Source organism: Marmota flaviventris, chromosome 5 (genome assembly GCF_047511675.1).
Source record: "Marmota flaviventris isolate mMarFla1 chromosome 5, mMarFla1.hap1, whole genome shotgun sequence".
Taxonomy (NCBI): domain Eukaryota; kingdom Metazoa; phylum Chordata; class Mammalia; order Rodentia; family Sciuridae; genus Marmota; species Marmota flaviventris.
The window spans coordinates 9,690,260-9,702,552 of record NC_092502.1 but is presented as its reverse complement, the minus strand read 5'-3'; the positions used below and the strand labels follow the sequence as shown (position 1 = coordinate 9,702,552).

Below are 12,293 nucleotides of genomic sequence, written 5' to 3'. Positions count from 1 at the left end.
GGATTTGCACAGAATGACCTTTAAGAGTAAACCTGCAGGACCAGGAAGCCTGGCAAGGGTGCGGCTGATGTGCTGGACACCGACCAGGGAGGAAGTTGCAGAGTCCAGGAGAGGCAAGTGTCCTCAGCTGTGTCCTGAACAGAAGTATCTATCTTGGGGCCACATTTATTAGCACATACAGATAAACTTCAATGACCTTCTGGATGTGGGGTGGGGGGCTAAGGGACAGGGAGACATGAAAAAATTACACCCAGGCTCCCTGAAGGGTAGACGTGGAGTCCAGGTGTGACAACACCCACACCAGAAGATACCAGTGGGCAGCTGTTCTGAGGGCCTGGAGGTTAAGAAGGACCTGGCTGGAGAGGGGAGTGGGGGACACCAAGACAGCTGAAGCTGTGTGTGGATAAGGAGACCAGTGGGGAACACTCACTCCTAAGAGGTGGGCAGAGGAAGAGGAGGAGTTTGAGGGACAGTCACCTTAACAACCATGGCTTGGGTAGCTGTGGGCACTGCCCTCACCTCCCGCTACCAAGTGCCTATTTACATTATCCTATGAGGTAAGTAGGACACACTCCTTTTTTATAGTTAGAAAAGCGGGTTAACAATACATCAAGTTCCCTCTTGTTCCAAAGGTTTTGCTGCCCTTTCACCAGGTATTTTAGTTCCCTTTTCATGACTGCAGCAAGATACCTGAGGCAGTCTACTTTATAAAGAAAAGATAATCATTTTGGCTCACAATTGTGGAGATGCAAGAGGTAGGACCTGCATCTGATGCTAAACACCAGAGAATAATCTCCCCCATTTTGTACTGTTTTTGTTTTTGTGGTACTGGGTGTTGAACCCAGGGGTACTCTACCACTGAATTGCATCCTCAGCCCTTCTTATTGTTTTGAGACAGGGTCTCACTAAATTGCTGAGGTCAACCTCATAGTTCAGATCCTCCTGCCTCAGCCTCCTGAGTGACTGGTATTACAGGTTTGTGCCATAGTACCTACTTCCATCTGTTTATCAATGGATTAATCCACAGGTGAGCAATGTCCTCATGATCCTATCACTTCCCCAAAGCCCCACCTCTGAAACTTGCTGCACTGGGGACCAAGCCTTTATGAGCCTTCGGGGATGTTTTCAGATCCAGATATAACACATGCATACTTGTGTTTTTTCAGGGGAGCAAGTCTTTGGCTTTCCTCAGGCCCATAGAAAAGTTCAGAGCCTTTTTTTAAAAAAAATCTTTTTTGTTGTAGGTAGATACAATACCTTTTTGTTTTATTTTTATGTGGTGCTGAGGATTGAACTAGTGCTTCACAGATGGCATGCTTAGGCGAGCGCTCTTTCCTTTGAGCCACAACCCCAGCCCCAGGGCCTCTTAATAACAACAGTAGCTAACGATCTAGTGCTTACCTGGTGCCCAGCCCCTGGCATGTGATGCCATTAGCATTGCCAGACATCAGTGGGGTTGGGGTGGGACAAGGAAGGGCACTGTGCACCTCTGCTTTCTGCTAGTCCCAACTCCCCTGTCCTCTACCAGGGAGAAGAGGAGAAAACCACCCACTGGGTGCCCCCGCCCATGGCCTTTACAGGAGCCTGACCCTCTCATCACTCCCTCTGTTAGGAGGAGGGGACAGCTGTCCCTACTTTGTTCTAATCCCCCTGATCCCCTGTAGTTTCCTTCACTATCTCCCAGTTTTCCCAGGGGAGGCTTCCCCTCTTGCCTCTTTTGGGACGAGGTTATTAGGTGGGTGGACAAGTGTCCCCTCACATGGGACTGACTGTTGGTTGTAGCCCGGGCACCAAGCTCCTGGAGCCAGAGCCTGGCTTTGATCTGCATGACAGGATGTGCTCTCTTGGGGTCTGTATGGCAAGGCGGGCTGCCCCACAGGAGTCTTGGGGTCCTTTGGGAAGTGACACAGTGAGACTGCAGGTGCTGCCTCTCAGCACAGGACAGAACCTGCTGCTGGCACTCAAGTCTGCTGATCGCTTTATGGCTCACTGTTGTAACTCTGGAATGTTCTAAAACATTCATTTCCCACGACTCATCTCAAAGCCTGGGCTTTGGGAAAACGAGATGAAAACTAAAATTAAAAAACAGGTGGTAATAGTCCTGGGTCTTCCTGTATCCTGAGGGACACTTATGATTTTGTGAATTTGCAGGTTAAAAAAAAAAACAACAAAAAAAAAACAAACGACTGGTCGCATCGACCCCTAACTTTTTCCTACTTCTTTCCTTTAGCAACCTCTCAGGACTTGCCTCCTGCCCTTGGGAGTCCAGCCGCACAGCCTTGGGCTCTGTCCTGTGCTGCCCATTGCAGTTCAATAAGCTGTTATCAGGCTGCAGGTCTTGGTTCCTGCTGCTTATCACCATCCCTCCACTTTCTCTTTTTATCACCCTACTTCTGGCCTCACCACAGAATGTCTTATTGTTTGTACCTGTCCTCTGGGAGTCTTTCCTATAACAAACACTGGATTGTTCCCCTGCCTGGCTTCCTGGTTTGCTATCAGTTATAGCTGCTGATACTGACTGTGAGCGTCAGCCCAGCTCACGAAAACAGAGCAAAGCTCAAAAACCCCAAACCAGACACGATTTGGCATTGGACAAGTTTTTTGGTCAGCGAAAGAGCCTAAACGGTTTTGGAAGATGACAGGACGTTAAGTGGCCTTCTGACTTCTGGCCATGCTGTCCCTTGGCTGCTTCTCTTTGAGAAGCTCCCAGTCACATTCCTCCCTGGAAAGTGGAGGACGGGGCATCTCTTATGCCCCAAGCAGTGATTTAATCTTCAAAATCAACCTGTGATGCAAGCTAGATCAGAATTAAGGATCAGGCAGACTTGCAACTTACTCAAGCTAGCAGGGAAGTGGCACTGAAATACACGTGTCCCACTTCTAAGGCACCAAGCGCCCTTCTTATGAACTCTGTCATGTGGTCAGGTTCCATGTCAGTCTCCCTCACTGGGTTCTCAGTTCCTTTAGTGCAAGGACTATGTCTTCATTAGGGACCTATGTACACATTAGGGACCGCACACCTCTAATCCCAGCAATGCAGGAGGCTGAGGCAGGAGGATTGCAAATCTGAGGGCAGCCTGGGCATTTAGTAAGACCCTATCTGAAAATTTAAAAAATTTAAAAAAAAAAAAAAGAACTCCACGGTTCAATCCCCAATACCCCTTCCTCCCCTGCCAAACAAGCAAGCAGCAGACATGGTGGAACCAGATTCTATGAAAGAGAGGGATCTTGAGCCACCAAGGGAACAGGATTTGGATCTTTATCTTTACACCACAGCCTGCTTCTATCCCATGGCAGGCTTGGTGCTGGGGGATGAGGTGGGGTGTTGAGAAATTCTTAATAAGTGATACACTAGGGAAGGGTCCTTGGGACTGAATCTGGTGCTTTCTGGGAAAAGAAACCGAGGCTTGTCAGGCATGGTGGCACATGTCTGCTATCCCAGCACCTCGGGAGCTTCAGGCAGGAGGATCACAACATAGCAAGACACTATCTCAAAAAATAAAAAGGCCAGGGGGTTGGGGTGTGGCTCAGTGGTAGAGTGCTGGCATGCAGGAGGCACTGGGTTTGATCCCCAGCACCACATAAATGTAAAGATATTGTTTCCACCTAAAACTAAAAAATAAATATTAAAAAAAATTTTAAAAAGGGCCAGGATATAGCTCAGTGATAAAATGCCCCAGTATCAAAAAAAAAAAAAAAAAAAAAAGCCCCAGAATCCGAGGCTCAGACCTGTCACATAAAGAACACTGTTCTACTGAGTGATCAGAAGAAGAATTTTTTCTTCTTCCTCCAAAGAACATTTTTTGGGTGAGATGAATGAGGGATGGGTGCCAATGGGCGACAGTCAATGAGTCTCTTTTACGTTCACCCTCAGCAATAGTCCCTTCTTCTCAGGAAGAAGCTCCGTGTTTAGTGTCAGAGGGATACAGCTTTTCCTGGAGATCTTCCAGCTTCGAGTTAATTAATCTCACTTCTGAAGCTGTGAAATCTGAACATATCACACAGGTCCAGAGGGGTCTGGAAAGAAAACAGGCCCAGAGAGGTGACACTCACTTGAAAAGCTTGTCTAGAACCAGCAGGCAGGCCCAGGCGGCTTTAATTAGGACTTAGACACTGCGGACTCAGCCATAGGAAAGTGAGGACCTGTGGCAACTTTTTTTTTTTTTTTAAGATTTAATTTTTTTTTGCAAGGCCTGAGTTTTAGACTTCCCTTAACTGCTTCCCCTGCGGCTCTGAAGCTCCCAGCTGTACTGCATGCCCAGCAACTGTTTCAAGATGTAGGGTCTTTAAAGATGTAGGGTCACTGATAAAGCTAGAAGGATCTTCAAGAACATCTAGTTCTAGTCCAGATTCCTCATGGAGAAGAGGGCATCTTACAGTGACAGAGCTCAAATCAGGTCATGGCTCCAAGAGCAGTCTTCCAAACTCATCAAGGTTTATTTTATTTTTGAGAGCCGGTCTTGTTATGTTGCCTAGGCTGGCCTTGAATCCCCAGGCTCAAGCAATCCACCTGTCTCAGTCTCCCACACATCAAGGTTTAAAGTGAATGAAATTTTCCATATCCAGAGAATATCTGGAAAGATTCCCAGAGGGTGGTAACTGGGAAGGGAAAATGAGTGGCAAGAAACATTGGGAGGAGGGAGACTTAATATCCACTTAATATGTTTTAGAATTTTGTACCATAAATGTGTTACCTAATCAAAAAATAAATATATTTTTAAAGAACTCGATGACACCCTAAGTCTCCACTGCTCTGTTTTCCCCATTATCTCATAATGGTGTAAGGCATGGCTTTCTGACTCAGGTTACTCCAGTGTGTAAATGATTCCCCAGGAGCAAGGTGGAAGTGGCAACGCCAGTTGGTTACACTTTGTGGCTAGAACAAGAGGAGCCTCCTGAACCTCAAGCCAATGTTGTCCCAGAGTCCCAAGTTCCTGCCAACTTTAACTGTGGTAGAATCTGATTGGATAAAACCCAGAGAAACACAAATCAATTAGGAGCCGTGATTTCATTCACTTCAGAGCAAGCAACAGTCATTAACAAACCTTGATGGAAAGGTCTCCTTGAGCTCTGTCCTTTCCATGGCAACCAAGGTGCAAAGGCAGTGTCTACAGGGGAGTGTTGCAAGGGAAGAGTGAGCCATCTGCTGAAGCTTTTCCAGCTGTAGTAACAGGAGAGAGGACAGTCAGTGATGTAGTCCATAAAGAGAGATTTTTTTTCAGAACTGGGAATTGAACCCAAGGCTTCACACTTGCTAAGCAAGTGCTTTATGACTGAGCTAAATCTCCAGCCCTCCATGGAGGTTTAATGCAAGAATCATGTGAACAAGTCAGAGAACCTGGCTCAAACTTCCCAAACTAGTTCTTCAATTCAGGTTTTGATTTTAAACTTCAGTTGCTGTGGAAAATTGGAATGTGTATTGTTTGTACAGTTGTGTATGGTTCTCTCTTATTAAAGTGCACTCAGTCAAGCTGATCCCTGGGTCTGGGGATACTTGCTCAATAAATGTGAGTTGAATCCGTGAATCAATGAACGAACTGAAGGCAAGGTCAGTCTTTGGGAGAATGGGGAGGCCACTCATAAAACGTCGATGTTCCCTTAACCCTTCAAGTTTCGGACAACTAAAACTGTAAAATGCGCGAACAGACACTTCAGGCCCCGCTGCGTAGTTTTGCAATCGGATAAAACGCTGGGTAGGAAAGCTTCTGAAAAAGGCACATCCTCTAAGAACGTGAGAGCGTGACTCACACCGGCGACGACCCACGCCCACGCTGCAGCTACAAGTACCAGCCCCCGCTACACCCGCTCTTCCTGGTTTTCCCCGGCAACCCGCCCCTCCGGCATCACGTGACAGGGGTGCCCGGCCGGGCCGCGTCCCTGATTGGCCGAGCTTCAGAACGCCTTGCGATTGGCCCGAGGCCGGCGGGCCTCCGCCTCCCTCCTCCTCCTCGCCGCGGCCCACGTGAGGGGGGCGAGTCACGCGATTTCCGGGAACCCGTCAGGAAGGACATAAACAAAACAAACCCGAGGCAGCATGGAGAGGGGCCGCGGCCCCTGCAGTGGAACCGGACTCAGCCCCTGAGCGGCCCCCTCACTTACAGGTAAGTGCCGCTGCCCGCCGTCCGGGGCTCGTAGGGCTCTGGGCTGGGGGACCGGCCGGGGGGCGGAGGAGGGCCGCTGGCCTAGGAGGCAGTAGCGCCGGGGCTCTGGGCCGGGCCGGCGCGGGGCGGGGACCGGGGCTCGGGCTGAGGGCGCGCGGAGCGCGGGCGGCCGCCTGCTGGTCACGGGGGCTCAGCTCCCCTCCCCCACTCTGGCCCGGGACGGTTACATAAAAGCGCGGGGCAGCGGTGGATGGGACCCGCGGGCGGGCGGCAGGCTAGGCCAGGGGTGGGCAACGCCGGGGGTCCGCCGGGTCCTTCTCCGCTGTCTCGGAGCCCCGGGCCACGGCTGCCGGCAACCGGCCTGTCAGAGCAGCGAGCGGGTGGGAGGGGCTGGGAGGGGAGGGAGGCGACGCTGGCGGGGGAGGAGGAGAGGGGCGTGTGGGGAAGGGCCGGGCCGCGGAGGTTGGAGCCCAGCTGGCAGGAGACGAGGAGGCGCGGGCTGGGGTGGGGGGTCCTGGCAGGGGTGTTTCGGGGGTGGCCGCACCCCCTTCCGTCCCCGCCCCAGAGGCGACAGGAGAGCTGGGCCTCCCTCTCGGGATTTGTTTATATGTCTTCTCAAAGCAGCTTGTAGCGGCTCGGAGGCGGAGCTCTCAGAGCTGAATGGCATCCGGTGTTGCCCAATGGGGAAGGCGGGAGGGGGACTCCGTACCAATAGGTACAGGGGAGGCGGTGCCACGGGCCCCCCAATTGGTTAGGCTGTGCAGGGGGTGGGCCGGGTGGGGCGGCCATGTTAGATGGGAGGGGACCTGTGGTGGTGGGTCACTGAAGGGGAGGAGACGGGGCAAAGGGCGAGCGAGCCGGGCCGGGGGCGTCTCGAGTGTCCGGAGGCGAGTCCGCTGGGTCCAGGAAGTAGCTCAGGGGGACCTGGCCCCAGCCTAGCGCTCTCCTCCCACGAGCGGAGGAGGCAGGGAAGTACCGAAGGCAGCCAAGCCTCCCCTGGGGGTGGTTCCTGGGACTCGATGGAGCTCAGCCTCTGGATTCTCAGTCCCGCTCGGCCCTGCGCTTCCTGACAAACCCGGCCGCCAAACCCTGTAGTCGCCCTCCTTTAACCCAAGAAAGCAGACTGTCTACTGTCTGTGAGCGGGCTTGAGCCTTAAGACTACCTTAAGGAGGTACTTGGATAGCTAGCGGTCTGAATTTCTGCACCAGGCCTCAGATGGCAGCGAGGGGGAAGTTCTGCTTTTCTGGGTTTTACCGAGAGAAAACCGGGACTGGAAAAGCCAAGGAAGTTGAGGACTGGGTGGGGTTTCTGTTTTTTTCCGCCAGGATGCCTTCTAAAGATCAGGTCCAGTGGTTGTCCTAGGCCTGGTACTAATTTGCCCCTCTTGCTCACATAAATTGGTAGTTCACGTAAATGAACTTCATGAGAAAATTGAGCCTTGAGAATATGATTTAGGTTCAGTAGTTCCTTAGGACTTTCTTTTGCTAATACTCTGCAAGTAAAAAAGAGGATCAAAGTCTGATTGTTCTTTTTTTTTAAAAAAAAAAAAAAAAAAAAAGCAGGAAACGACTGATATGTAAATTTTGTGATCTTTGGTAAACTGATTGTCACTTGATTGTACTCTAAAATATATTTTTTCCCGGTTTCTTTTAATTCAGAACAGCTAAGAGATTCACAAGGGCAGGGAAATGGTATGCAACTAGAAAATCACTCATTTAATTGCACCGTGATTACTTCAGCATCCTGTTGGCCTTGCTAAGTGCTTAATATAAACTTAACGTTAACATAATAATTTTCAACCTGTGACTACATCGGTATTGTCAAGGGTACCAGGCTATTGATGCATCTTTGGTTAAGCACTTAGGGGTAGAAACATGCCTTAGATATATCATGCAGGGTCTTTTTGATTGTATTTATTTAGAAATTTGCATTCTCTCCTTTATCAACTGGAGAAAAGTAATTGGTAAATAAATGATTTAAAGGGTTTTTTTTTGGTATTAGTTTTGTATGATATTGATTCAGTTATGATAATGATATGTAAAGAACTGGTGATATAGCTCTGGTAGAGTGCTTGAGTAGCATGCACAAGGCCTTGGGTTTCATCCTCCACAACACATACACGCACCCACACACAGTAAAAATATTATCCCAGATAATTTGGTAAACTTTTTACTTAAGCATAACTTACAGTTAATAAAAATATTAGGGTATTAGGGCATGTTAAAGCTGGGCATGTGGCACATACTTGTATTACCAGCTACTCGGAGGCTGAGGAAGGAGAATTCCCAGTTGTAGGCCAGCCTGGGCAAATAGGCTAGACATTGTTTCAAAGTAAAATAAAAGGGCAGATACAACCATAAAAAAAAGTTAATACATATTAGTTCTTATTAATAATGTGTTGTTTTCTAAACCCTAGCCCTTTACAATGTCAGTTATAAGAGTATAGCTAAAATTAAAACCAAATAAAAACTGTTTGATACCTAGAATACTTAAGGCAGGTTTTATTGTTGAATTGGTTGATAAAATCAATTAGTGTTGCTTATTTAATATTCTCATTCTAAGAACAGCAAATACATCTAACACCTTTCTTGGATGGGATTATTTTATATGACCCATATAGTAGCTTTGAATTTTTTATTTTTAGGTATTTATTCATTTAGAGAGGATTTCTCTATGTTGCCCAGGCTACGTTTTCAGTGATTGGGTTCAAGCAGTCCTTCAGCTCTGGGACTGTAGGTCCATTCCACCCATCTGAGCTCTGGGATTTTTCTGTGCTTGTCTAGTAATCTCAGAAAAGGCTAAATAAATACATCAGGAATAGATTTTGAATGCTTTATTTACTATCATTCTGTCGTGAAAGGTGCAAATAAATTTTTACAAAGACACTGATCTGCTTAGTTTATTGGCTGGATGTGTGTGGGTTCTAGAGTGCCAGAGTAAGGAGTAAAGGAGTAACTAATATGGTTGCTGGTGATGGGTAAATAAATTGGTGACAGTGGAGGCACAGGGAATTTACATGTTGACTTCAGTGTAGTAACAGTTTTTAAGAAATTAAGAGGGGTAAGTTCACTATTTGCTTTTGAAGTTTAATTTTTATTCAAGATTGGCAGTTATGTGATTTTGAAATGAATTAGCAGAGGCTTGCTTCTGTTTGGTCTTGTACTTGGATATTTGGGGAAAGAATTCATTGAATCTTGCATTATATTCAGCATTTCATTCCAGGCCAGATACATTTGTCAGATTGTTGTGATTGTTTTAAGACCGGGATTGACAAGACTTTTTCTGTACACAACCAAATAGTTACTATGTAGGCTTTGTGGACCATATAATCTCATTTCATAACAACTGGACTCTGCAATCTGTAGCATGATAACTGATTTAAAAGAGCCATAGAAAAATATGTTGGGGCTGTATTGCAATAAAATTTTATTTCTAAGAACAGGCTGTACCTCCATGTGACCCATAGCCATTGTTTGTCAACCCCGTTTGTTTTTGGAAGACATTCACTGAGTTTTAAGTAGTCAGAAGTTAAGGTGCTGCAAAGTGTGAAAATACACACTTCAGGTAATATTTGAGTATTAGCTGACTGTGTGTGTGTGTGTGTGTGTGTGTGTGTGTGGGGTATATATCCTGCCTTGAAATTTTTTGTACAAGAGCATATGGCAACATTATATTTTTATTTCATTTCCATATAGATGTTTTCCTGAAAAGCTGTTTAAAGTATATATTGGTATAAATCCTGTGTATTTTAGAGATGTATTCTGATTGAGAAAATTTTGACTCTTTAAGGTAGGATATCTAAGAATCATATATTCAGGATATGGTCCTAATGAGGTTTAAAAGTACAGTTAGCACTACATGTGGTGGTGTGGTACATGCCTGTAATACAAGAAACTCTGGACGTTCACAAGTTCAGGGTCAGCCTCAGTAACTTAGACCCTGCCTCAAAATAAAAAATAAAAAAGGTTGGGGATATAGCTCAGTGGTAAGGTGTGTCTGTTTAATCCCCAGTTTTTTTTTTTTTAAAGTTCAATTGGTGTATCATTCCTAACGAAACTGTGTGCAGCTATTTCAAGAAATATTAACTGACTAGGTAACCTCCAGAGTTCTTATATTCAGGTATACGTTAATTTAGAAGCCACACTGAACATGCTGTTGCCTGAGATACTTATAGAATTATTATTTTTAAAGCCTCAAAAGATGCAGATTGTCTTCTCTCTCCTCCTTCGAAGAATGTCAAGTGGTACTAAGTGTCCGGTGAAGCAGAGACATCACAATTTAAAAGTATTATTCAGACAAATACTTAATTTTTTTCATCTGTTGCTTTTGCTTTGTTTTAACGTAATTCTTCCTTTTTGTTGACTTAAACTGGATTTTTTGGTGAAAGCATAAAAGTTTTGAAAGGAGAATATATTGGCCTTTTTGAAGTGAAGATATTTTAGTTAGCCTAAGATTTGTCTGGATGCTGTAGGTAATCTCAGTTAATTGGTAATGATGGGGATTAATGTTGTTTCCATCTCAGGAATGGGTTTTGGGAAATTTTTAGTTATTGTGTTCTCAGGCTCTTGTATTTTAGGCTGCTTAGGACCACCTCCCAAATCTGGACTTGAGCTTCATTGACCTTTCACTTACCTTTATTAACACTTGCTTATTAGTACAGTGTTTATCTTCTGATTAAACTGTGAGCTCCTTGAGGTCAGAGTCTGCCATTTATTTCTGTTTAGTCACTGCCTCACATTGTACCTAACACCTTTTAGTGCTCTTGAACTGTTTAAATAAATGTATGCATTGCTAAGAACTGCTTACTGGGAGATGATAAAATTGATTAGTAGTCATATTGGGCTTTTCTTAGTTGAAAGGAAAGATTTAACTACTATCTGTTCAAACAGAAGCCTTTATTGTAAAATTGAACCCCAAAAGAAATTAAGAAATCTATTTGATACTAAAAAATCCCTTTAATTTTTTTGTTAAAAGTTTGTTTTCAGATATACTCCATTAGTTAAACTTACTTTCCAGGTGTGTGTGTATGTGATATTGTGCTTTGTTAGCTCCCTTGGTTCTGAGTCTTTGAGGGGTATAAATGGAACTTCTTCCCTTCTGGGAGAGGGAGCACTATTAAGTCATTCTGCTGTGTGTGTGGTGCTGAGGATGGAACCCAGGGCCTCATGCATGCTAGACTTAGCACTCTACCATGAGCCACATCCCCAGCCCTGTAAAACCATTCTTGTTAAGCAGTTTTCTAAACTGCTGCTGACCTCCCTGCTCATTCCAAGCAATTCTTATCTTCTCATCATTCCATCTCAACACCACAACCACTTTTTACTTGTATATCTTTGGGTGTTACTATTTCCTGTGAAAATGAAAACCTCATGAGCTTGCTGATTTCTTGTTCAGTTTTCTTCAGGTTTTTCTTGTACACTTTCTTCAGTATAATGTTTTGTCTTTGAGGGTTTAAAGTTCCCACTTTGGCTGCTACACACCTGCTGAAATTGCCACCTTTTCTATTAAAGTATTGTTATTTACCAAGAAATTTAAAATATTAACAAAAATAGAACTTAAAAAAGGTCCTTGATGATTGTGGGGAGGAGTTCTGGGTAGGGTAGATGTACTTGTGTTCAAAAGATTAATTTTAGAATGCCATAAAATAATAGCAAGACACCTAGCACCCTACTTGTGTCATGTAAAATGAGGTGGAATGTAATCCCAGCTACTGGGTAGACTGAGGCAGAAGGATTGAAAGTTCAAGGCCTGCCTATGCAATTTAGGAAGACCCTGTCTTAAATAAAAATGACAAGGGCTGGGGTTGTATAGCTCAGTGGTAGGGCACCCCTGGGTTCAATTCCCAGTGCCACAAAGATTAAGGGAGTTGCACATTTTTTTTTTTTTAAACTGCTTTTGGGTAACATTTCCATCCTTACTGTTGAATCCTCTACTGGAGTTGCTGAAAGACCAGGAAGGAGGACATCCTTTGTGGTCCAGTGTTATAGTATTTTGGGAAAAAAATGTTCTGAACATGAAGGATAGGGTCTTTTAACTCTGTCTTGAAACGTTGGAGAAACCTCACTGAAAAAGTGGCATTCAAACTGAGTTTTGAAGAATAGTGAAGGAAGCCTTCTGGCCCAGTTGAGGTAGAAGGGTACAACATGTATAGGTAGGGCTGGTTCTAAGGGGGTTTGAGTTAAGGCAGAGGT

At 45.4% G+C, this 12,293-nt stretch overlaps 1 protein-coding gene and 1 long non-coding RNA gene across 4 annotated transcripts in view; one reads left to right on the top strand and one right to left on the bottom strand.

Moving 5' to 3' along the window:
• Positions 1-3,735: 3,735 nt before the first annotated feature.
• Positions 3,736-6,218, bottom strand: LOC139705745 (uncharacterized). Its single transcript, XR_011707544.1, has 3 exons — positions 6,100-6,218; positions 5,046-5,161; positions 3,736-4,017 (listed from the first exon to the last, which is right to left on the bottom strand). It is a non-coding gene; the product is annotated as an uncharacterized lncRNA (long non-coding RNA).
• Positions 5,976-12,293, top strand: part of Crebrf (CREB3 regulatory factor) — a 51,084-nt gene continuing 44,766 nt past the window's right edge. For 2 of the 3 annotated variants that reach the window (XM_071611984.1, XM_027938580.2), the window contains exon 1: positions 5,976-6,101. The gene's annotated coding sequence lies outside the window, so the exon portion shown is untranslated. Of the gene's footprint in view, positions 6,102-6,985; positions 7,274-12,293 lie in introns of those variants that run through there. The other variant, XM_071611983.1, reaches the window with a different exon arrangement.